This window comes from Pinus tabuliformis, chromosome 6 (assembly GCF_031772625.1).
Source record: "Pinus tabuliformis cultivar Carrire ecotype Pingquan chromosome 6, CPIR1, whole genome shotgun sequence".
NCBI classification, from domain to species: Eukaryota; Viridiplantae; Streptophyta; class Pinopsida; order Pinales; family Pinaceae; genus Pinus; species Pinus tabuliformis.
Window position 1 is genome coordinate 788,686,630 of NC_142292.1, and position 27,540 is coordinate 788,714,169.

A 27,540-nucleotide genomic window follows, 5' to 3' on the forward strand; every position below is an offset into this window, starting at 1 on the left:
GAAGGGTTCTCTGCAGAGCATTCCCCTGACCAAGCCTGCACTAATTCCTGAGAGGCCACTGAAGAGTCATCTAACCTTAATTTTTCAACCAAATAACACTTCAACAAGGCTGAAAAAAAATAAATGAAAGGAATTAAGGTCTGCTAGAGTGTCCTAGGATGTAGATAAGCTACTTGGAACAATGATCGTTCCCCGGTATGGTCACCAATTTGTTATGAAGAATTTGGTATCTACGGATAAATACTAATTCCCTAGATAAGTAGCCATATCTAGAACAACAATTTAAATCACTTTAACCTTTTTCTATAAACAATATATAAAATAAAGAGAATGAGAGGACCTACTTGTACTTTCACTTTCCTCTTATCTCCTTTGTATTGGTGTTGCCGCTCCTTCCCGTACTTAACACGCTTGAGAAGTACTTGTAAACATAAAAAAAAGACAAAGAACCAATCAAATCAAAAGATATATTGATTACAAGTAAATGGAATCAGATACATTCACACATATAAGCATCATGTATCAAGATAAGTGTATGGAAAAAGGTGTAAATATTTTATTGAATAGCAGGAAGAATTACAACCATGAAGCCTGATTCGAAATCACTCCTCCATCTTTGGTTCCATCCACATCACATCATAAGCATGACATTTCCACAACATAATGACACCTACAATAGTCTCAATTCTCAAACTAACATTATCTCCTTACAATTCATCAAACTCCAACCCCTTGATCACATAGATGAGTGCTCAATTTATAGGAATATGGAGGAGGTTTTGTCATCAATGAGGGTATTGAATGGCCTTCCATAATTAGAATTAGTTCCATGGAGGAAGGGATGAGAGGATAGGAGGCATCTTAATTCATTCCTCATCAATTTTCAATCTCATAAGGGATGATATCTTTTAGAACGCTCCAGAAGACAAGAATATTCCCCAAACCCTATGTGAATTTCACTCAAACTCACCCAACATAGGTCAAAGAGGGTCTAAGTGCTCTGTAGAGCACCCTGGCATGGACTTAACTGCTCTACATCGCACTCTTGCATGGGTCTACCTACGCTGGTCCCTCTAGAGGTCATTTTAGGATGTCTTCAAGCCATGAAATTGTCTGGGAAGGAGGCATTCAAAAGGTTGAATTTTTTAGGGCATGTAGCAACTAAAATTAGGGTTTGATGAGCCCTAAAACACTGATCTAGATGATGGGAGTGATGTGCCCAAATGGATCTATAACAAGGAGGTTCATCAGGAACTTCTCACAGATTTATTATCCTATCACATCATTGCAGAGAAACGGTAAGAAGTTTGAATGGACAACGGAGTGTGAGGCTAGTTTTGAGTAGCTTAAGCAGTTCATGACACATGCACTATTGTTTAAGATTGCAGATCCAAACAAAGAGTTTTTGGTATGCACAAATTCTTGCAAGAAAGGACTTGGTGGAGTCCTTATGCAACATGGAAAGGTGGTACATTATGAGTCACAAAAACTGAATGAGCATGAGCAGAACTACCCCACACATGATCTTGACTTGAAAATGATCATACTTGCGTTGAATATGTGGAGACACTATCTTCTGGGCAAGAGGTTTACATTAATGATTGATCACAATGGGTTGTGGTATCTATTTGACCAACCAAATTTGAATGGTAGGTAGGATCGGTGGTTGGCTATGATCAGTGAGTTTTATTTCGAGATCAGATATATCAAAGGTAAATTGAACAGAGTGGTAGATGCTCTTAGAAAGCAGATACACTTAAATCACTTACCAACTATGAGCTCCTATGGGACAGCCTTACAGGATAGGATCTTACAGGCATGTCAGTAGGATGTCAGATATATGGAGATTATGCACAGGTTGTAGCAGAGTACAGGTAGAGGTACAGGTGGTAGTACAGGTACATGTATAGGTGAAAGTACAGGTACAGGTATGAGTAGTGGTACAGGTACAGGTGCAGGTGCACAAGATGTGGAATATTTCCTTACATCAGATGGATTGGTTAGATTCAGAGACAGGATATATGTGCCGGACAATAGTAAGCTCGAGAAGGTGATATTGAGAGAGTTTTCTGCAAAACCATATTCGGGTCACGCACGTTATTAGAAGACACTAGCCGCAGTGAAGATATTTTATTATTGTTCGAACCTAAAGAGGGATGTAGCAGATTTTGTGGCTAGGTGTTTCGATTTTCATCATGTGAGGGCATAACTTAAACATCTAGAAGGACTACTACATCCGATTGTGATTCCAGAATGGAAATGGAGGTCATCTCCATGGACTTCATCATAGGTTTGTCAAGGACAGTGAGATAACATGATTCAATCATGGTTGTTGTCGATAGGTTAACAAAAGTTGAACATTTCATCCCATTGAAGTATACATTCTTACCTAGTAATGTAGCATAGGTATTCATCAGAGATGTGGTCAGATTGCATGGTGTTCTAAAGAAGATTGTGTCAGACATGGATGCAAAGTTCACTTCCAAGTATTGGAAGGAGTTATTTGTAGGTTTGGGCACAGAGTTGGCCTTCAGTAAAACTTATCACTCGTAGACAGATGGACAAACAGAGAGGGTCAACAGGATATTGGAGGACATGTTGAGGATGTATGTGATGCATCAATAGCGAAAGTGGGAAGAGTATCTTACACTGGTAGAGTTCTCATACAACAATGGGTATCAGGAATATCTGAAGATGAGTCTGTTTGAGGCATTGTATGGGCGGAGTTACAACACTCCTATCAGTTGGAGTGATCCGGTTAATATGGTGTTGATTGGACTAGACATGTTTCCAGACATGGAATAGGAACTGTAGGTGATCAAGAAGAATCTAAGGGCAGCACAAGATAGGAAGAAGAGCTATGCAGGTCGGAATAGGTTGTTCAGGGAGTTCAAGGTTGGGGAATAGGTGTACTTACACATCAAACCAAAGAAGATCTCCTTACAGATTTGATCATGTGCCAAGTTGACACCACGTTTTTGTGGACCCTTCAGTATCATTGAGAGGATTGGGCTAGTAGCATATTGACTTGCACTGCCTCTGACAGTGAAATTCCGTGATCTTTTCCATGTGTCATTGCTTAAGAAGTATGTTAGAGATGTTGATTGTGTGATTGAATGGTTTGTATTATAGGTATAACCACATGGAGAATTACAGCCGAAGACTTAGTGTACATTGCAAAAATATTTGCTCATGCTCTAGAACCAAGCAATAGAGAAAGTTAAGGTGCAATGGAAGCACTTTGGGCCCGATGAAGCTACATGGGAGATGACAGATCAGATGTGGGCGATATAATATTTAAATAATTATATTAAAAAACATGTACAAATTCCATTTAAAATAAAAATAAAATAATACATTAATATAAATTTTATAAAGCTCATTAAAAATCTAAAATATTAAAAATATATATATTTGTAAATCATTAAATTTTTATTTTTTATTTTTTTTATATTATTAAATTAATAAAGCAATCAAACTTTTAGTATTATGGTACATTTTCTTGAAATAATTGATTAAATGCAATAATTTATATAAAGGATATTAAAATATATTAACAATTTTGAATTATGATATTGGGAAAATTATAAAACTAAATTTAAAATGAATTATTGAAAAATATTCAATATTGTATTTCCTTTTCTTTTATATAGATATATTACCACATATTACAACTATATAATACATTTCAAATGACAATTTTTAAACACTTAAATTCTAACATATAATTAAAATTTATATATAATATACATTTATTTTTGTTAACATAGTCATATTTAACATAAAAGATGCATTTAGTTTTTATAAGAAATATTATTTTTTTTAAATGTAATGGGTACTTTATAATCAAAATCTAGATTACACGGCCATAACTATTTTTGCATTATCTCATCAAAACTTGCTTAAATCTTAGTAGGTGCTTCCATATCCCAATACAACCATGATATTATTTTATTTCCCCTACCAGCCCTGTATACTATACGAAAACACTAAAATCTACCATAAAGCCAGAAATACAATCCCAATATCAAAACATAACGACAACTCATAAATGGACATTAAACAAGATTAGTTTTTCTCGCGTCCTCATTGACGTCCATGGCTCGACTGCTTGGGCCCGCTCCTATGTCGCCTTCTCCTCTCTCTTTCTGCAACTAAGCCACGACCTCCTCTATTAATCCCACAATAATCTCCTTGACCTCTATGAATGTGTTTTCCCTAACCAACTCTAAATTCGCAGTGAGTAAATAAGTCTCCCTATTCACAATTTTGTGCTTCAAAGATGCCTCCACACTCTCAAATATTGTATTAATTCTCTCGGTGTTGGATGCACGGTCCTTCTCCAATAACTCCACTTGATGGGTGATAAGGTCAAGCCTCCCCATTATCAACTTAAACAAGAATTCGACGACCCTCTTCTAGCATGCCAAATCCTCCTTAGGAGGTTTCCTATGAAAGCCCTCTTGTGCGCCATTTTCAGCTGCTTGTGCCATAACGAGATGATGTCCACCTCCTTGACATTAATCTATGTTGCAGTTCACAATCCTATGAATTCTCTGATATGACTTATTTCTTGCAACATTCATATACTAGGTCATTAATCTCCTTGTGACATGCAATGAGGTAACCTAATGATCTGAGAGGATGCCATTGAGCTTTCCATGTTATTTCCCCACTCATCCTGCCTTCCATATCTTCTTCCCTGCTATATCCATTTATCATCAATAACCATACTAATATTTATTATTTCCCTGACCAACATTTAATTAAGGAGTGGGAAGTTGGCCTTCATCTCTCCTGTCAATCTTGTATTTCCATACTCCGAAGATCACTCCACGATTTTCCATTTCATCAGAAGCCTTGTTTAGGTGGTGTAGAACATGAAAAAAAGAATGTTACTCAAATTTTTCCAACTAATAAATTATTCTTTTAACTATGGAGGACATGTTTTCATTAGAATGTACATTTTATATTGAGAACATTCTTATGACCAGCAAGGAATCCCCGACATTTTTTATTCTCTCTATTCCGAGAGTGTGAGAAAGGTCCAATCCTTTCCATAAGGTAAATAGCTCGGGCTTGTTATTGGTGGCCACTCCCAATCCCCACACATATTTTATCTCCATTTTTTCATCGAGGTTACAAATCACCCCTCCTGTTCTTGCCTCCCTTGGATTCCATTTTGCAACCCCATAAAAAAATAGGATGGATTCCATTTTGGTTTCTTTTTAGTGATTGAACTCTTCCTGGCTTAACATTAGATATCAAACTTTCCTCACCTGAGGGTGAGGAGTGAAGCTTCTAGCATGATCTGATGGTGCACTTATTCCTAACCACTTATTTTCTGGCTTTATCAGCCCTTCCATCTCTGAGTTCTTTATCCCTTCACCACTAATGATTTAGAGAGAATTGATATGACTTTCATGGCCACTCGACTTATTGAGGGGAGAGTTTCTTCGAATATTCTTTAATTCTTGGAGATCCAAATTCCTCGACATATAAACACCAAGAGGGATTTCCATGCTCTCTTCATAATCATCCCCTGCGAGGAGCCTTGATAGGTCTAATTTGTAAACATTTGTTTCCAGATTGCAGGGATGATTGTTATTTGATGCATCTGGCCAAAAACACATCGCCACACAGATAGGGTAAATTGACACTAGAAAGAGAGATGGGGAATCGATTCCTCTTCCTGTTTTCATAGCACACATCGTGAGGGACCATGAATATTCTTACACTTTATATTCTCAGCACTGAGAATTTTTTTGTGGACTAGCATCCAATAGGTAGCTTTCACCTTGGGGATGAAATAATTATTTCAAATGGCTCTCCACAATTTATAAGCGTTGGTATACTTCGCAATAATAAATGATATCCTTCTTTGACTGAATGGTTGGTTGTTTTACTTACTTTCCAAGACCTAGTATCTTTCTCGTCTACATTCACCGCGGCTGGGTCCTTCAAGAGGGGAATGGGTCTTTCCAAAGATATATGTAATACTACAAGGATATCATGACATGCCAAACCATTCTAGGATCTAGTGTCATCCCATTTTGAAATGTCCCTTAATAATTTTTATTCCGTTATCTTTCATCAATTAAATCATTGGGTGAAACTCCTTAAAATAAAAGATAATACTAGGAAGATATTTATCCTTCTATATATTAATCTCGGCTACATTCCCCGCTTGCCATCCCAAGTTTTCCACAATAAGAGGGGAAACTTTCTTTCATAACCTCCATATTTTTTTATTTGTGACTGGTCCATTGAACTTCCTCAAGTCTTTCGATTCGGGATTTATGGAAATATTTCCTTGTAAAGGCCTCTTTCCACAATTCTTTGGACTCAGAGATTATCTCTTGTACGAACTTGGATCCCATAGCTATATTAACCATTAAAGGGTTCCTAATTCCCAATCCCCCCTTTTCCTTTTGAAATTGAACTGCATTCGAATTGATTAGATGGAAATTTTTGTCATTATTCTTCCATCCTTTCAATACAAAATTATGGATCATGATACTAATCTGATTTAATATACCCTTCAGAGCTAATATACTTGAGTAGAGATATATTGCAAGATAAGAGAGCACGACCTTGATCAGAATTGTTTTCCCACCCAAATTAAACCAATAAGCTCCCCAACCTACAATTTTCTTTTGGAATTTTTGCAGGACTTCCTCCCAATCTTCCTTGTTTGGGTTGCCCAGCGAAATTGGGACTCCAAGGTACTTAAAATATCTCCATTTTGCATGAAACCAAAACTCTAGAATGGATGAAATCTCCTTAAGCACATTAATTGGGTTATTTCAACCATAAATTCAACTTTTCTTCTTATTCACCTGACTTCCTGAGAGCTGCAGATAATTGAATTTTTTTTTTTAATCTGGAGGCTATAATTTTGGACGCACCTCCCATAAATATGGTGTCGTCAGAAAATTGAAAATAATTGATAGCTTTGACCTGTCGAGATATGCTTTCGTTGGGGAGAGGCCCTACTTTGCAAGCTTCTTCCAAATTTCTACTTAGACTCTTTGCCACCAATATGTATAGAAGTGGAGAGAGGGAATAACTATCGGAGCCATCAGGATACTTTAAAGAAGGGATATGGTCTTCCATTTATCAATGGAGCAATCCATTGACTCCCAATACATGCATTTATCCAATTTACAAACTCTTTGCTAATGCCAAGTTTGTATAAAATGATAAATAGGAAGGAATGTCTTACTTGATCAAAGGTGTTTTCCATGTCCAACTTGATGAAAATACCTGGCTCTCTGCTTTCCTATCTAGAATGAATCACCTCCCGAACCAAAATGATATTATCCAGAATATATCTAATTTTTTAGGAACCTACCATGGTTTTTTGAGATAAGTCTAGGGAGGATCTTTTTGCGCCCAACAATCATTTTCATTAAGATTTTATATGATGCATTGCACAAGGAAATGGGCCTCAACCTGCTAAAATTTGAAGCATTTTACTCCTTTCGTATTTTAATGCTAGGAAGGAAGAGTTCATTCCCCCTCCTAATATCCCTTTTTTTCTAGCCCAATTTCGTATTCGAATTAGATATTTATTAATTAAAAACTAGAAAGAACGATAAAAACTTATGGATGATTCATCATTCCTGAGTGACTTATCTAGATCTAGTGCCCATATTGCATCTGTCACTTCCTCCTCCTTGATCTCTTCCATGAGAAGAGTATTTTCTTTGGTTGTGATTTCTGAATTGAAAGGTTCAAGAAAGGCCTCATTCGATCTCTATTATGTATCCCTATCTTCCATACGCAATTTGTAAAAATGAGAGAACACTTCCTCCTTGATCTCTGAAAATTTTGTTATTGGGGGTTTCCATTTGCAAGTATTTCCTTTACTTTGTTCTTCAATTCCCGAGCTTTGAATTGCTTCTGGAAAAAATAGGATTTTGGTCCCCAGCTTTCAGCCATATGCTTCTAGACTTTAAACGCCACATCTCCTCCTCCTTCCTGCTCTCTTGATATATCTGTTTACTAAGGCTCTTCTCCTTCTCTAGATGTCAGTCCTCCACCTGTTTCTCCTCCATAATTTTAATATGTTGCTCCAAGTCTTTAATCAGTCCTTCCTTTTTCTTCCCTGGTGGAACATACACTTCTCTGGCCTAGGTACGCAGTGCTTCTTTAACTATTTTTATTTTCGATTCCCATACAAATGTTGGGGATATGACATATTCTTGTCGCCATACCGAGGAAATAAATTCTATGATCCCCTCTTCTGACACCCATCCTATATTGAAACAAAAGGGGATTGGGCCAAGATCCTCCTTTTTGTCTAGAGCCAACAAGATTAGTCTGTGATTTGATTCTCTGGAGGCTGCAATTGACGATTTAGGATCTAGACCATGAATAAGCCATGAGCTATGTATGATAAAATGATCTAATCGAGCTACAATGAAATCACTTTTGGCGCTTTGATTAGACCACGTGTTCTTCCCATTGTGTGGTTTGATATCAACCAGATCCCACTAAAAAAGCAGGTCCTCTATATTTTCCAGAAAGGGATCTATGATTATATTTCCTCCCCTATCTTTAGATGAGTACATTTTAGTATTGAGACCCCCCCCCCCAAATATCCCCACCTGATTCCAATTACTACTTTTAAGTGCCATTAATTAATTCCAAAATTCTTGTTTCTTTGTATATATTGAAGGTGCATATACATTTATAACCTTGAACCTCTCTTTTGTATCCTTTTCCTCTAGTTCCACTCCCAACCAATTGGTAGGTATGACACTATCTACTAAATAGAGTTGATTCTTCCTCTAGAAGGTCCCTAGTCCCCTGAGGTGCCCATTGAGTTCCATCTTATTACTTCACTTCCATTACAAAAAAAAAATTACGTTTTTGTTAGTTTATCTTCCTCCATTTTTGGTTCCTTTAAAAGCAAGAATGCAGGTTTTTCCTTTTTAACTTGATCCTTGACTGAGAGGGCTTTAGAGGGTCCTTCCAAACCCCTTATATTCCATGAAATAACCTTCATCATTTGGGGGTCAAGGTTAATTTTGATCCACCCTCTGTTGTTCCTTCTATACCATTTGGCCCAGTTACTTTGAGAATATCCAAGGTCTGGTGTTGACTCCTAACTTCTTATTTTGCTTTGCTTCCACTTCTCTAGGTTCCTTCTTGGAGTGACAACCTTTTTTCTTGACATGGCTCCCTACTTCCTAACTTTCTTTTCCTCACTGCCTTGTTGGGCTTGGAAAATATTCGTGGTGATGATTTTCTGAGACTTCTCCTGTGTCTCTTTATGCCCCCTTACTTGAGATGAAGACTAAGCCAATTGACAAAATACCGAACCTCCTTCTTGACTAAGCATCTAAGACCCCTGCTTCTTGATCTCGTTTACTTCTTCTTCTTGCTCTTGTATTTCCCCTTATTCCATTGATTCTTTCTCATTTGTTCCTTCATCTTCCCCTGCTTGATTCTCATATGGATCTAGTTGGGTATCCTCAGAAGCTTGAAGAACCCCAAATGGATTTGTTGAAGTTGATGGACCCTCATTGATCTGTGATTTCCTATTGTTGGCTTGTCCTTTTTTGTTTCTTCCCTTTTTCTGATTTTTCCATTGACCCAATTGTTCACCTTGTCCATATTGGGGTTTTTCTATAACTTCAAACAATGCTTTCTTACAATCCCTGGAAAAATTACCATACTCGTGACAAATCTTGCACTTAATTGGGTTTTGTTCATAATCCAAGATTTGACAATTTTTCCGATTTCCCATTGTTGAGAGGATTTCGGTTGGGAGACCCTTCTCAAGGTCCACTTCGACGCACATCTTGGCACATGTGAACTCTCCACCCTTAGGTTCCAAAGATCTATATATTTACCGACTTTGTTCCCAATTTCCCTAAGACAATCATGGCTCTAACAAGAGAGGGGGAGCCGCGGGAGCTTCACCCAAACTGAGATCGCAATAGGAATATCCTCAACGGGATCAAAGTCCATAGTCCATCTATTCAAGCACATTCCTCTTCTTCCGAAGAAATATGAGCCATTTCTGAAGATGACCTCTTCGTCTTCCTTGTATTCAAATAGGAAAGTGATGAAATTGTTTCCCACAACAAAAATTCCCAGATTACCTTTCATCTTGTCTTTCCAGTTTTCTTGGTCCAATATTCCATCAACTTGGGGGATGGCCACATTCCTGGGAACTTCCCAAAAATGGCCCAATCTGAGTAAGAAAGAGACTATCTGAAAAATACCAAGGGCATTGGTATTGAGGGAATCAACTCCAATCATCTAACGAACTTCGAAGAATTCATATTAGACCTTTGTTTCTACAAGAGGGAAGAAATCAATGCTTGAAAAGTAGTTTCCTCATATTTAGGAGGGGGAGAGGCCCCCCCAGGGAAGCCATTACTAGCAGATACAAGGGAGCAATTGGGTCGAGGTCGCAACACAAATAGGGATTGTAGAGCTTGATATTTATAATAAATATTACTTAATGAAGAAACATATATAGAAAAAACTGGATAATTTACTAAATCGTATTTTTCATGACACTTATTATCAATATCATTTAGACACTCTAAGTATGGAGCCGCAAATGTTTTCTTCTTCTTATTACTCTTTCATAAATTTCATGATCTTATCCATTCATCCTCCCATTTGAGAAAGGATTTGGCAAGGCATTATATGCTTGTTGTCAATGATGTTATCTCGGTATTATTCAAAAAAATAAACCTTAGAGAAAATTGGGTTTTACCGCTTATTAATTCATTCCTTATATGCTTAGTATAATGGGATAAACATGGCATATTCCTCATTTCATATTGTTTGAGTAAATGCAAATTTGTCTTCTTAATTGTAGACATGCTCCCACAACACTTTTGAATTATCATTCTTTATGTGACTATGTGTAGCCTTGAATATAAAAATCTGATGTCTATTTTCTTTATCTAATACCCAAAACACTTATGCTTGACATATTAGTCATTATAAGGTATATATTGTTCATAGTTAATCTAATTCTCAATATACTATTATTAACAAATTACAAATATATAAATAAAGAGAACTTGCTTATGAAGATGAATATAAATTTTTACTTTATAATAAGGTTATTCTTAATAAAGCTAATATTATTCATAGGGGATAGGGTCATTATAGGCTTCAATAATATGTCAAAACATAATATAAATAATCTAAGAAAATACATCATATTTATAGAATCTTGTAGATTGTGAAATTCAAATTTTCTCTCAAAGTATTAGCTAAATGATAAGATTAGGTATTCAAAAGGAATATTTTTGTATGGCATATCCAACAATATCTTTGATCACATCAAACCTACTTTAAACTATTCAATCTTACTTTATTAAAGTGGATTCCCAATGAGGATCCTATAACCATTTGGCAATGTCTACTCTTGAGAAAAAATACTTTTACAAAAACATATAAATATCGTCATTAAAACATATACAATCTTCACTATGCATGGAACCTATAAAAAAAATCTTTGTGTTAAAAAATAGGGTACAATTTAGCAATGTCAAAGTCATGTACCACCAAGTTGTATGTTTTGGTTATTTCAAGTTGATGAAACATGTAGTATTGGCATTGATTGTGATGGTCAGCTAGTATCATAATTTTTCTTTGGGTGGATTGTTGGCCCAAAAACGTTGGAGGAAGAGTTGGTTGGAGGGACAAATCATTGTTTCTTTTCCTAACATAGGTTTCTAAGTCTAATTTGGGAAGTAAGAATCCAAAAGAATTGTAAGAATACTAGAAATAGGTTTAACAAATCTAGTTATCATGATTACTATGAAGGCACATTTAACATTCAAAAAGCATATCAACAAGAATGTTATCATTTTGTTTCCATTTACCATGATTCATGATGAGGGTAATGAATCTGGAGTTGTTGAGGAAGAGATTAAAAGGATATTAAATCAAAATAGCACATAATAGCATGGAAAATCCATTTTCTAGCCTCAAAAAGCTTATTTGCAAATGTTTTCAAGCCCTTCCAACACATGGAAAATATGTTTAAAGTACCGAGTTTAGGATTTTTTTGGCCATGAACCATTACCATATAAGTCATTTCTCTTGTGATAACAACAACAAAACATGGTTAAAGAACTTAACCCATTCCACATACTGTAAATGTAAACATATTAAACCAAAGTTGGAAATTTAATAATTTGACCTAGGTAACTAGTTGTAAATCTTTAGCTTTGGTTATAAGAAATGTTATAAATTTTTGAATAGGGTGGAAATTTTCAATTCCAAGATTCATAGATAAGATCCCTTTTCTCTAATATAGTACTATTTTTTATATTTAGAAAATCTCCTAAGTTTTCCCCACAAAGTCATTCACTGGCATCAAGCTTTTCGAAGGTGAGTTTCAACTAACTATGGTGCCTTTTTTGTGGTGATTTTCAAAAGTGGTTTTCCTGTGGTGGTTTTCAAAGGTGGTTTTCAGTTAAAATCAATTAATTTATTAAGAAATAAAAATTATTTCTATCTGCATTTTTCATTTCAAAGCAAATAAAAATCTCAATACATTTTTCATTTTAGAAGAAACAAGGAGAATCATTCGTGGGGATTTCCAACAGCCTCTATTGAGCTATTTTTGTCATAGTTTGTGCAAAAAATGCGTGCATAGACCATGGAAAGGGATTTTAAGAAGTTAAAAGAGCTCGATCGAGCCTCCAGCTCAATCAAGCTCCTTTTTGCACAGATTACCATGTAAAATAGCTTGGTCGAGCTACAAGCTAGATAGGGCTCTTTTTTCAAAAATACACATTGTTGTCTAGGAAAATCCTCTATGTGGATAGAGACGATCCCTCTTGCCCAATCAGTGGGACTAGAAACGTACGTAACAATCTACAAGGACACTTTCCTAAATTACAATCAAAATGAGAGAAGAGGAAGATGGCCTACCTCGTTCTAATGCTATAATATAATCCTTTGCTGAAGACCTCGAATTGCTTGTGCCTCAAGATCAGATCTACTAGTCACAGCGTTTGGATACTTGCACAAGAGATCAAAGACACAACAAAGCATGCAATTACAATAAGCATAATCGAAAGTAATCTACTTAATAGATCAAGGAGCGTTAAGATAAATGATGCATTAACACACAAATTTATGGAAAGTGGACCAATAGTTGTATATATTAATTAAATAAAGGAGGAAGCATACAACCGAGCCTTGATGTCAATAATATCTCCTTCAGTGAATGTCCAAGTCCAAGCTCAAGCTCTCCAAGCACTCCTTCTCCAAGCCAAATGAGTAGCATGTAGGCACTATCTCATCATAAGGGTGTAAATAACCAAAGACCAACCACTTGGGAATGGGAGAGGATGAATATATAGGGAGAGAAAGGGAGTTATGATCTCTCCTAATATAGGAGAAGGCCCTCATCTCAAGGAGGTAGCTCATAGGGATAAGATCAAAGAGAAATATTGGGAGAATTCGACCACATCCACACTGAACAACCTCCAAATCATCGTTCTGGAAGCCTCTAGATCACAAAGCTTCTTGTCCTCTTTGGGAAAACTTACCTTTTATGGATCAACGTCTCTATCCAAGTAAAAAACACACGAGAATCACGATCCCAGTATGGTGCAACTTGTCACCAACACTAATTTTCAGTGTCAAGGTCGTGCTGGTGCTGAAATTAGGGTTTTAGAGCTTACTTCTTCAGGGAAGGCTCAATGCATGTTTCCATCAGTGTTTCAAGGAGGATCTGAACTGTATATTAGGATGGGTACACTGCATGATTGCCAAGTTTCGGGCACTTCGGGGTATGACACAGGGAAGTGCAAGAGGCATGACAAAATACTATGTAATAGATGCCCCCTAAAGCATGAAGGCAGAACAAGGAGTGATGGATGAGATTATTTACGAGATTTTTCAAGGACGAGAACAAACACTGTCAGGAGACCTGCAAATCAAGGATATATATATATATATATATATATATATATATATATCTGATATCAAAACATGAATCCACGGTATGGATGCAACCATCTGGATAGAAAGGACTATGTGAAAGGATCCACGACATGGGCACAACCATCCAAATGAAAAGAATCATCTATAACTCTAAGATCCAAGGCATGGAAACATCCATCTGATATAGAAGGATCATCATCATAAACATAATGTCCCATGGTATGGTGACAACCATCCACATAGAAGAAATATTCGTACAATCATGAACAATACATAACTCCATGCAGTCTAAGTCATATTAGACAAAACTCAGGGTCTTGCGGTCCATCCTAACCCGATCAAACTACGAATTCTAACATGTGAATGAATTTGTTGAAGTCAAACATGTTAGAAAACCACTTGATTACTAAACAATGATGTGGGCCGTTAAAAGGTACGAGAGAAACCACCAATAATGACAATGGTCCTCCAAGTACAAAAATACAATCCGTGAATGTGAAAATGAAGCTGATGTCGAACACTCAAGGAATCATCTGATCGAAGGTCAATAACGAAAACCTGTCATCGGATGCGAAGAACTTGCCATTAAGGCATGCAAGCTCTAAGGTACTAGAAGGGAGTTTCTAAGTCATCTTCCTAGATAATGAGCTGAAGTTGACAGGAAGTGACCCGTCGAAGGAGGGCCAAGATGATTCCCCCATCATTGACACAGAACAAGGAATGAAGTGAAATGAATGAGTATGATCAAGACTGTAGCAAAAGGTCAAATAATGTATACATAACAAACTGCAGGTAGGACTTCTCTTGAACATACCAGTGACACGACTCCGGAGTGTGGCAACATTTGACTCAACATAGGACCAAGGGTCATGATGACAAAATGGAATAGTCAGACGAGAGGCAAAATGAATCACCCAAAATTGAAAAGACAAGTGGCTGAAAGAGGATATCCCAAGCCTTACACGAGAAACAAATGAGTGTCATGTTCAAGAGTGACAGATTGCCTATACAAGAGATGTTTCACTTTCATTTTCCCCACTATTTCTAGCAAGTACCCCAATTATTTTTATCACAAGCTTGGAGGGGATAACATATGCTTGTTGTATAAGTTCATTCTTCAAATGAATCCATCCTAGTAAGTTTTAAGAGTCCTAGGAAGGAGAAACTTGATCTCGTCATGGTGACAAGTCTTTCGTCATTTAATTTTTAATGAGCGTGATGAAAGAAGAACTTGGTATATTTTTCATATTTAGAGAGTTTGAAAAATAGACGAAAAAGAAAACTCCATTATATCCCTTTGCGTAATTTGTCTCTCGAATCTGAAAAGTTAGAAAACAATATTCGAGAGAACATATTGACTAAGGTGTACCTTTTTTGTAAATAGTCAATCTTAGCCCGAAAAAGGCGTAAACATATACTGAGACGACATCAATTCATTTAATTTAACTAGTTTGAAAAGACAAGTACTTGACGATCTTTTCATTTTTTGAGAGTCATAAAAGAGCTTAAAGATGACTCCTCCGAGAGGAATGAGTGGTATAAAAGGATAACAATTGGTTCCATTGATGATGGAACTTCTCAAAACATGAAAGGGTCAAGAGGCTGGCTAATAAGATCACTCATTGCAGATGTTTCTCAAGCAAGGGTAAAACAACCAAGTGAAAGCATATGATCGGCCAAAGAGATGGTGATGATGGAATGAAAGAACCAAGGCTCATCTAGAAAAATAGATTGATAACATTGGCAATCACGAGATGTAAAGTGGGAATGGTTTCATTTTTATACAAGCTTGAAACATGGGAAACTATGCTTGAGTATACTTGAAGATGGTTTCATTTTTTCACAAGATTGAAACATGGGAAAAAAGTATGTTTGGATTTGGTTTCATTTTTACACAAGCTTCAAATAAAGATAAACTATGCTTGGGTTTGGTTTCATTTTTACACAAGCTTGAAACAAAGATAAACTATTCTTGAAATAAGTTTGCATGCCCCCAACATAATGACTCAATTCAAGGTACATGCCCCCCAAGCTTCATTTCATTCACCTAAGTATACCATTGGTTACTAATAGGTGGATGGAATGAAGTTTCACGTACAAGATCAAGTTAAATACTTGACTAGGATTTTCCAAGATCTAATCAAAGACTCGAATGGGAAGGGGCTTTGTTTCATTTTTTAATGAGCTTGACACAAGACAAGGAACTCTACTCCAAGACCTTTGATAACATATGAAAAGAGTCAATGGCTTCCAAGAGGTTCTCATTAGATGGGAGAACAACACTCTAGAAGGGATACATGTCCAAGGATCCAATGGAAAAATTGGGATCCAATTCCCCCGGTTCATGGTGTACTACATCACCTACTAGATCATCAAGAGATGTGGGCATGGAACAGGTGGCCACATAATTAATCTTTGGTGGGGGTAATACCACTTGTATATAAGAACCACTTAGGGATGATGTGTGATTGGGAGTTGATTCAGGACCAATGAACATAAGCTAATCAATGATCACAATGCTTCCTTCATGCGGTAAACACATCACTCAAATGAGGGAGGAGACAAGAGCTCCCATGACATAAACATAGTCACGATTGAGGAGTAAAGTAAAATATAAATGGACTTGGAAAATCATTGCGTCTATATAGACAATATTCCCTCCCAAAGTAATAGGTAACTTAGTAAGGATCCCTAACGGTTGACTGGTTCCTCTGTTAAAAAACTAACATATTTTGGGTGATAGGGACAAGCTATGGAGAACCTAAAGCTTGCCAAGCAATTGAGGACAAAATGCTAACAAATGTGCCCTCATCTATGACTGTGCTCGGTACGACCATATAGTAATCCTATAATGTAATTTGGAAAGGCACATAAGACGAAAGATGATATCCTGCTAGTTGATCCAATCAAAAGAAGTGACCAAGCTACTTAGAGGGGGTGTCGTAGGAACATGAAAGTTGACCTCTTGCTCTATGGGAACAGGAGAAATCATGCACCTAGGGAACAAGAGTATTTCCCTCCAATTCATTTGAAACTGAAGAAACTAGAAGAACCTGAAGGATATGAGGCTCACTCTCTACCTGAAAGGTACGGTTAACTGAAGGTGGAGCCAGGTCTACTGGTTTCTCAACCAACGGTTGGTCGAGAACGGACTCACGAGGCTCACTTTCAGAGAGAGTGGGGTTGACCAAATATGACTTTTGATCAATCACTTGATCAACTAGTGAAGGATCAGGGGAAAGCTTTTGATACCCATCTGGAAGATGAGGTTGAGAAGCTGTAAGTTTTTCCAACTCTTTAGAAGCTTCACCCATAAGAGGACAAAGGTGAATAAGATGATTACCTTCATAGACAACTCATAGGGAAATTTCGCTCTTCCCCTTTTCCCATGGGCTTTAATAGTTGAAGGTTTATCACCATCATGATCTCCAAAGACTGATGACAAAGTTTGATGCGAACCTGTGGACCAATCTTTTAAGACCTTGGGAATACCAGGACAATTCCGAATAAGGTGGTCACCCTTACATAACATGCAAGGGAATTTTACTTTGTAGGGCTGGTTGGAATATTTTTATACATCATTTGCATTAGTAACAATAATTATTTGGTTTCCTCCTTGCTTATTTTGCTTCTTCTTATTCTTCGTCCTCTTCTTATTCTTCTTAGCTTCCTAGTTACTAGAATCCAGACTTTCACCGGGCGAAGAGGAAGAGTCGGGTGAAGAAACAAGCGAAGAAGGTGAGGGGTTAACTTTAGGATCAACATGATGTTGATGTTGTTTAGTTGGAGGAGAACTCGGCTGAAAATAAATTTGGACAATAGGAATCACCCAGGCCGAAAATAACCAAACTAGCAGACCAATGGTCAATCTAGGGAGGGACAACGTTTCCATATATGGAACACTGTATAAAAACCTGTAGATTCACAAGCTCATGTAATCTACTAAAACAAGAGACAAGAATCTACTTGTAATATTTACAGGGGAAGCCCATAAACATCGAGCAAACAATAATCAATAGAGGAAGAGAATCAAAGACACATAACACAATAAATATCCGAGGAAAGCCACAACTCAAAACCCCACTATATGTTTTGTATTAATTCAGAAAATCAAGATTAAATTACAATGCTTGTTCTCTCTAGAACAATCCCAACACTTAGAAAATTCAATATCCAACTTATAATCAAGCTCAAGGCCAAAGTTTAGCAAATTCAAAATCTCTCCAAGTCTCTATTCCAATGTGTAATTCCTATGAAGGATAGCTTGTATTTAAAGTGAAATAAAGCCTCTAAAAATAGCACAATCCCTCAAGGATCAGTTCCTGATTTCATGCACTATCAATGCAACTTAGAAAAATCTAAAATAAATAGTACACTGTCCCTGCACTCTAGTCTCAACCGGGTCTTTCTCATAATCAACATGCATGCGTTTCTGATGGTGGAATCTTCAGTTAAATAGAGTAGCACTAATTAGGTCACTAGAGTCCCAACTGACTGTTTACTCACTATTAGTCCCTGGAACTGATTGGAACTAATTTAAATGGACTTAACTCAATAAAGTGAGTTAAATAATTACAACTCATTCATAACTCATCCTTAACTTCTAAAAGACTTCCAATTCAAATTTCCTAAATTAATTAATTTAATTAAACTTACTTAATTATTTTCAAATTTCTATGAGAAAAGAATTCTATTTTAATTCACTTTAATTCAAGGAAAAATTAAACTGGAATTTCTTGTTGCCATTTCTCAACAGTCCCTCTCAACAAGAAATGGATTATCCACTACCCCGATCTTGTTTCTGTGAAACTCAAATTTACATCTTGGCAATGCCTTTGTCAAGATGTCAACATCTTGCTCCTCCATGGGAATGTAATCTAACAACATGAACCGCCTCAATACACAATCTTTGAGATGATGATATTGAATATCTATATGCTTGGACCAATCATGAAAAAATAGATGTTCGGAGAGTTTTATACAACTCTAACTATCATAATAAATCATTTCCACATCCATTCGCTGACCAAATAAACCAACCAAGATTTTCCTCATCCAGATAGCCTCACATGTTGCTTAACTTGCAGCAATGTACTATGCCTCTGTCGAACTAAGTGCAACCGATCTCTGTTTCCTGATGTACCAAGAAACTACAGCTGACCCAATACTAAATATCCCTTCTCATGTGCTCTTCTTGTCAAATGGACTCCCCACCCAATCTACATCGGTGAAGCTTTGAATCTTCACTCCCACTATCCATCTGTTCCACAGCCCAAACTGAGTAGTTTATATGAGGTATCTCAATACATTCTTTGCCACCTTCCAATACAACTTGGTAGGCCTAACCATCGCTAGACTAAGCAGGTTAACTGTATAGCATATATTTGGTCATGTGTTCACAAAATACATGAGTGAACCCACAAGCTGCCTATTAACAGTAGCTTCCACTACTTCTCCTGAAGTAGCATCCTCCTTCCTCTAGTTACCAACTAGAGGATTCTCCATGGATTTACTACTCTCCATGTGGAATCTCATGAATATCTCATTGGCATACTTGCCTTAAGAGACAAACAACTCCCCATCTCCCTACCATATCTCCATGCCAAGAAAGTAATGCATGAGCCCCATGTTCTTCATCTCAAACTCTCTTGCAAGGTCCTCCTTGCAAGATTTGATGAGCTTCTCATCACCTATTAGTGTGAGATCATCTACATAAAGTAAAATGATCAAAAGATTACCTTCTACCACTATGTGATACATGTTTGCATCTGCTTCACTCTTTGTGAAGCCCAACCTAGTGAAGTAGATATCTATCCTGGTATACCAAGCACAGGGTGCTTGCTTCAGCCCATACAACGCTCTCTTGAGTTGGCACACATGCGACTCACGGTCCAAGGTTTCAAAACCTTCGAGCTTCTCTATGTACACCTCTTCCTCAATCATGCCATTGAGGAAGTCAATCTTCACATCCATCTAATGTATACTCCAACCCATCTGTGTAGATAGTGCCAAAATAGATCTGATAGATGAGTACCTTGCAACATGAGCAAAGGTCTCATCATAGTCAATCTCCTCTACCTGTGAAAAGTCATGGGCCACAAATCTACCCTTATGCTTCTCCACATTGCGATTTGCAGCTTTCTTTACCTTGTAAAGCCAATGGGAGCTCACAAATTACTTGCCCTCCAGTCTTGGGATCACATCCCAAACACTATTTCAAACTATGGAGTCATACTCCTCCACCATCGCATCAACCCAAACTGGCTGCTACACTTCTTCTTGAAAGGAAGATGGATTTGTCACAACACATGCACCCATAAGTGCCATGTATCCAGTTTACCTCTCTGGTGACCTCCTCTGTTTGTGCTGAGAAGAGGGTGCTCCCACGTTGTCCAGTGCATCATCCAACAATCTGTCAACCTCTCTAGTGCGCTTTCTTCCCTCTCTGGAAGACTCTTCCTAACTGGATGTCTCTAGTCTCGGAACCTTCGCATGTGGTTGCTCCACATCAATCTGAGGCTCCTTAACTTTAGCAACTAAAAGTTCCTCCTCCGCATGTAGCTCAAGCTACCTCTCAAGCGATACTCACATGGCCTTCTCCTCATCGAACTTGATATCCCTGCGAACCACTATCATACAACTGGTCGACATGTACACTCAATATTTGTGGGGTGTATCTGTGCACCCCACAAAGATCCCCAACTCTGTTTTTGGCTCAAAATTCTTCCATGCATCTTTGGTCACATGGCAATAAACTGATGGCCCAAAAACCCTAAGGTGACCAACATCTGGCCTGTTACCGGAATAAGCTTCGTCTGGTGTTTTACTCTCAAGTATCTGATGTGGACTACGTGTTCTGAACATAAACTGTTGTGCTGCATGCCTCAGCCCACAAGTGTAGTGGTAGGCCCTGATCATGCAACATTTCCCTTGATGCCCCTACTATGCTCATGTTATTTCTCTCGGCAACCCCATTCTGTTGACGGTTATGAGGTGTCATCAACCCTCGTTTAATCCATTCCACTGCACAAAAGTTCTTAAACTCATTGGAGACATATTCTCCACTGTTATCACTTTGTAGAGCTTTAACCTTCTTGCCTGACTCTTTCTCGACCAATGCTTTGAATTCACAAAACATTTTGAATGTCTAATCCTTTCTCTGGATGAAACATATCCAACATTTATGAGAATAGTCATCTACAAATATAACATAATACTTCCTTTTGGCGGTGGATGCTATCGAGAATGGTCCACACACATGTGAATGGACTCTCTCCAGAATAGACTCTGCTGGACTGTCTCTATCTCCAAAGGAAGACTTGGTGTATTTTCCCAAAGTACAACCCTTACATGTATCAACTTGCTCAAGTGTACCTTTGGGAAGACCGATAGAGATTTGTTGCAATATCTTCAAAGCCCCATGATGTAAGTGGCCCAATCACTTGTGCCACAACTTGTTGACGTCTCGGCTTAACATCTTTTCCACTTTTGAACTCAAAGTAGCACAATCCTCTACCTCTATCTAATAGAGAATCTGAACTCGAATCCCTATCTTCGTTACTTGATTTGTGGCTATGTGTCGAAGGAACACCTTTCCTTTCAAAAAGATCACATCATAGCCTCTATCCTCAAGCATGGCAAAGAATACCAAGTTCTTCATCATTCTGGGTACATGCATAACATTCTTCAAGGTGAATGGAGCAACATTCTCCCTTTGAAAAGTAATAGTGCCCACACCAGTAACACTATACTTACCGTCATCACCCATATCGATATGAATCTTGTGATCTTTCTCCTCCAATTCACTAAATAACTCTTTGTCATCAGTCATGTGGAAATAAGCTCCATTGTCTAAGTACCAAACACTTCCCATCATTGAAGACACCATGCATGCAATGGGGGAAAATTCCAATTCGAATTGAGAGGCCAAAGCCTCACCCATCGCTCCTCCTGAGGACTTCTCCTTGGACTTCTTCAATGGAAAATTTGTAGCAAAGTGACCCAACTTGTGACAATGAAAGCATTCAACTTTTGTCATTTCCTTCTTACCTCCATGATAAGAATTTGATTTGGAATGAGAAATTTTACTTTTCCCTTTCCTTGCATTAATCACTAAGGCACAATTCTCTTCATCATCAATATTTGATAAAGATCCATCCCTGGTGTTCCTCTTGATCTCATCTTGCATCAAATCCAACCATAGTCGTTCCTAATCTAGTAGCTTCTCCCAACCATTGGCAAAGTCCTAATAACTATGCCAACTCTTTGGGAGTCCATGAAGAGCAAGGCTCACCATATACTCCTTCGAAACTATGATTCCAACACTTCCAAGTTCATCCTAACATTGCATGAACTTGGTCAAGTACTTTGGAATCGTCTCACCTTTCTCCATCTTGATTTTACGAAGTTTATCCTTTAGTGCCAACTTCCTTTGATCACTGCTATTTTGATACAAGTTCGTCAATGTTTTCCACATAGCATGCAGAGTTTCTTTGCCATGTAGACTCAAGACAATGTGGTCTTGAACTCCCTCAAGTATTATCCGCCTTGCCTTCGCCACACACTTCTTCCATTCAGCCAAGTTCTATGCATCCGTAGCTGTTGGCTTGGGGACTTCTTGATCAATGAATTCCTTCAAGCCATTATCTTCTAGCACAACCTCCATCCTGTCCCTCCAGGATACAAAATTCGAGCTTCATTCCGAGGCATATTGAAGCCTCAACCCATGGAATGCCATCTCCCAATCCTGAAATATGTATGCAAATTCAACTTTCACATGTAACCTAGAAACTCAAAACATTGAAATCTCCTCTAGAGAGCTAATTTGAAATTAGAGATATCTCCCTCATCTGTACTCCAATTCGGCCAATTTTTTTTTTTAATTTGGGTATATTTTCCCAAGGAGTCCAAATCTACAATTTGTTTCTGAAAAATTTGCACATAAATTCTCATAACTTCTCTGCAAAATCTCGGTCCAAAAAACAATCTTGTTGCGATACCATGTAGAAAAACCTGTAGATTCACAAGCTCATGTAATCTACTAAAACAAGAGACAAGAATCTACTTCTACTCTTTATAGTGGAAGCCCATAATCATAAAGAAAACAATAATCAATAGAGGAAGAGAATCAAAGGCACATAACACAATAAATATCCAAGGAAAGCCACAACTCAAAACCACACTATATGTTTTGTATTAATTTAGAAAATCAAGATGAAGTTACAATTCTTGTTCTCTCTTAAACAATCCCAATACTCAGCAAGTTCAATATCCAACTCATAAGCAATCTCAAGGCAAAAGCTTAGCCAATTCACAAGCTCTCCAAAAATAAACCCTGTAGAAATAGCGTAATCGCTCAAGGACCGGTTCCTGATTGCATGCGCTATCATTGCAACTCAGAGAAATCTAAAACAAATAGTACATTGTCCTTGCACTCTAGTCTCAACTGGGTCTTTCTCATAATCAACATGCATGAGTGTTTTATGGCAGAATCTTCAGTTAACTAGAGTAGTACTAATTAGGTCACTAGTGTCCTAACTGTCTTTTTACTAACTATTAGTTCCTGAAACTGATTGGGACTAATTTAACTGGACTTAACTCAATAAACTGAGTTAACTAACTACAACTCATTCATAACTCATCATTAACTCCTATAAGTTAGGGAGAAAATATACATGTCTTCTAAAAGACTTCCAATTCGAATTTCCTAAATTAATTAAGTTAATTAAACTTAATTATTTTCAAATTGTTATGAGAAAAGAATTCTATTTTAATTCACAGTTTAATTCAAGGACAAATTAAACTGGAATTTCTTATTGCCATTTCTCAATAAGCACCAACATTTCCAAAAGAAGGAAAATGACTAGGATTCCTGTCAAGGGGGGTTCCTTGGTTGGTAGACTTGGGAACTGTTGTCATTGGTATCGATCTAAGATCTACTAAGGAGTATTTCCACAGGAAGGATGTTTTTCCAAGGTCAATTAATTGATTTTAGAACTTCAACAAAAATAAATAAAAAAGGGGTAATCTAGGCAAAAGGTTTTACCAAATATCTGTGAACCGCTATATACACCTTAGCTGAAACCAAGGACTTAATGTACGATGGCCAATCTCCCAATATATACTCGACGGTACGAGGAGCACAATTATGTGTTAGTGTTGTCTAATGCGTAACTGTTCAGTGAGAGCGTTTCCATATACTTGTCATATTGAAGTGCCTTTGATATCCCCAAAAGTACTGGAGAACCTTCGATATACTTGCATACTGGAACAAAATTTCACCCCCAGGATACAATGTAGGCAGTTAACGACAGTTGTTATGTTTAAAGATTTCAGAACACGTATCTAACTTGACCCCTAGATATTTGCGTTAAGTTCCAAATGCTCCTTAGGTTAATTGAGGTAAATTTTAATGTTTATCTTGAATTAGGTTTCAGTTTTAAGGCTCACAATGATGTCACCTGAACACCTATGATGCAACAATATGAGAAAAAGGAAAATTATTGTTTCATTGAAAGCTAGACTAACCAAGGGAATAAACTCAATCAATAATGCATCAAACAAAATGCATTAAATAATATGCCTTCCACTAACTTTCACTTTTGTCTTCCAAATGCAATGCCAAAAGCGAAAAAAAAAAAAAAAAAAAAAAACAGTTTTCACTATCCTAAATGCAACTCTTCGAAAGAAAATGATTTTAACTTTACTAAGATGCACTTATATGAGTTATGCTTTTCTTTTTTTTTTTGAATGATTTGATGCACCTAATACATTCTTTAGCTTTCAATCACTGAAAATTGTGAACTATTTTCAATGATGGATCTCAAAAATTAATTTTTTAATGCAACTAATCTAATTCGTTTTCAGGGAAAGAAAATTTTCAAAGACAAGCTAAAACAAATGTAAAATGATGTTTTCAATGATTTCCACAGAAAAAACACTCAATGAATTAGCAAAACCAACATCTCAATGACACCAACAAGCAACGAGCAATGACCAATTGAATAGAAACCCTAGAACTCAGTCAAATTTCACTTCAAAGCCATTGATACAAATTTTGCAAATTAATTAAGACAATCAATAAAATAGTTGACAAATCCAAGCATACAGGATGGGAAAAGACCTCAGGGTCCAAGACACATTGGATTCTATGGTAGAAACCATAAAAATTCTCACATTCAAGGATCTGTGCTACTTTATATGGAAAAACTCGTGCTGGTCGGGGTCATCAGCACTACTTTATATAGCAAAAACCATGCTGATTTTTCAATGTGAGAAAACAGTGGAAAACAAGATTTTCAGCACGATTGTTCAGGTAAAAACTAGCGCTGCTAGCGCGGCTTTCACTGGTAAAACTCACACTGAGCGAGGAATATAGGAAAAAAAAAAATATTTTAAGAATCACTCTAGACTTAGCACTCTAAGGCAACAATCATTCACTGTATAAACCTAGACTGATGCATACAAGCCAGGAAATCGACGGTTGGTCAAACTCATTATATAATATGATCTAAGGAATAGATGGAAAGGGTTATAAATTCCCTAGTGGAGCCGCCCTTTTTTTGTCTAAGAAAATCCTCTCCGCGGACAAAGACGATGCCTCAATCCCAATGAGTGGGACTAGCAACCTATGTGACAATCTACAAGGACACTTTCCTAAATTACAATCGAAATGAGAGAAGAGGAAGATGACCTACCTCATTTTGATGCTATAACGTACTCCTTTGTTGAAGACCTCGAATCGATCGTGCCTCAAGCTCAGCTCTATTTCTCACAGCGTTTGGATACCTTCATAAGAGATCAAAGACACAATAAAGCAAGCAAGTAAAACAAGCATAATTGAAAGTAATCTACTTAACAGATCAAGGAGCATTAAGATAAATGATGCATTAACACAAAAATTTATGGAAAGTGAACCAACAATTGTATATATTAATGAAATAAAGGAGGAAGCATACAACCAAGTCTTGATGTCGATAAGCTCTCCTTGAGTGAATTTCCAAGTCCAATCTCAAGCTCTCCAAGCACTCCTTCTCCAAGCCAAATGAGTAGCATGTAAGCACTATCTCAGCACAAGGGTCCAAATAACCAAATACCATCCATTTGGGAATGGGAGAGGATGAATATATAGGCAAGGAAAGGGAGTTAGGATCTATCCAAAGATAGGAGAAGGCATTCATCTCAAGGAGGTAGCTCATAAATATAATATCAAAGGAAAATATTGGAAGAATTAAACCACATCCACACCAAACAATCTCCCAGCTCATCGTTCTGGAAGCCTCTAGATCACAAAGCTTCTCGTCCTCATTGGGAAAACTTTCCTTCTAGGGATCAACGTGGGTATCCATGTAAAACGTGCATTGGTATCGCAATTACAATATGGTGCAACTTGTCACCAGCACTAATTGGTAGTGTCAGGGTCGCACTAGTCCTGAAATTAGGGTTTTAGAGCTTACTTCTTCAGGGAAGGCTCAAGGAATTTTTCCATCAGTGTTTCAGGGAGGATCTGAGTTGTATATCAAGATGGTTACACTACATGATTACCAAGTTTCAGGAACTTCGGGGTATGACACAGGGAAGTGCAAGAGGCGTGACAAAATACTGTGTAACACACGCCCTTTTGTTTTGGCAAGAATTTTGGAAAAAAGGTTCAATCGAGCTCATAGATTGATCAAGCCTATAGACTTTATCAAGCACCTAAATAACCATGGGATACATGAGTACGAATGAGGCTTTTTTTATAGCTCGATTAAGCAATATTTAATCCCTCAAATAGCTCAATTGAGGGCTAAAATAGTGCTTGAACGAGCGTTTAAAAAGTGCTGGATTGAGCTTCTTTTCTTCACCTTCCACCCCATGTGCTTGCCAAAATATGTAAATTACCTTTGCGGATTCACCCACATGAGAAAAGGATTTGCTTCCAAATATTCTTAAATAACTTACTACTAGCTTATAGCCATAAAGAGTTTCAAAGGGAGTCTTATGATTTAAACTTTTTGTTTGAATTTTATTTTTAAATTAAATAATAGTACTAATAGCTTCAAACCAAAAAGAACTGATAAGATTTTTACCTTTCATGCTCCTCACACATTGCACTAAGGTTTCATTCTTCCCTTCAACTACTCCATTTTGTTTTGGAGTATATGGCACCATGTACTGTTGGACAATTCCATGGGCTTTGCAGCATTTGACAACTATGATTAATACATATTCTCCCCCATTGATTAGGTCAGGGGATATTGATGTATTTTTTCGTTTGCTTCTCAACCACGTTTTTTTAATCTTTGAAATATTCAAATACATCACTTTTCTTTCTCATGAAATAAACCCAAGTATATTTTTGCAATTATCAACAAATATCAAGATATAATATGTTTCTCCTAATAATCTAGTATACATCATCCCACACACATATGTATGCACAAGTTCAAGAATATCCCTTTTTCTTCTATCTATGTGAGTAGGGAACTCTTCTCTATGCATCTTTCCTAATGCACTCCCTTCACATGCTAAATATTCATTCCTTAACAATGGTAGTCCTTTACCATTCTTTGTTTTTTTAGTAGCAACAAGCCATGATAATTAAGGTGGTCATACCTT